Source organism: Myotis brandtii, unplaced genomic scaffold (genome assembly GCF_000412655.1).
Source record: "Myotis brandtii unplaced genomic scaffold, ASM41265v1 scaffold78, whole genome shotgun sequence".
Lineage (NCBI taxonomy): Eukaryota > Metazoa > Chordata > Mammalia > Chiroptera > Vespertilionidae > Myotis > Myotis brandtii.
The window spans coordinates 680287-680940 of NW_005371131.1; positions in this window are offsets into that span (position 1 = coordinate 680287).

The following is a 654-nucleotide window of genomic DNA, read 5'->3' on the forward strand; positions in this document are numbered from 1 at the left end:
TCCCCCTCTCCCCCTCCCTCCTTCCCCAGCCCCCGGCAGCCAGCAGCTCAGTGCTCAGTCAGTCTCGGGCTGTCCGGCCAGGGTGGTTGGTGGTGAGGATTCAGGCTCCGTCCCGACGAGGCCGTGGCCTGAGGCTCAGGGCCCCCCAGCCCCTCCCTCCCAGCCCACCAGCGTCCACCCCCAGCTCCGAGCTGGACCGCACACCTTGGGACACGGTGTTCCACTTCCTGAGGACGAGCCCCAGGCTGGAGGACAGGTCCGAGGAGGTGAGTGAGTGCGCAGCCCGCTCCTCCCTCCCCGGCCCAGGCCTGGGCCCCTGCAGTGAGGTCTGGGGGGAGAGAGGCTGCCACCACCTGCCCCCACCCTGCTCCTCGGGACTCCGGGACTCCGTCGGGGCGGGAGGAGGGAAGAAGGAAAGGTGAGAGAAAAGGTGGGAAATTCCAGGAGCCGGGATTAGAGCCGAATAAAGAGTCCGTTTTTCTTCCTTTCCATCAACAAACCTCCACCCAAAAGGAGGTTTTGAAAAATCCCAAACCCACCCACACCGGGAGAGAGACGGTTGGGACCAGGTGGCGGGGAGACGTGGAGGCAGGAGCGAGGAGGCCGAGCGGGTCTGGCATGTGCGCGCGCCCGGGGGCTGCCGTGGGTTTAGGG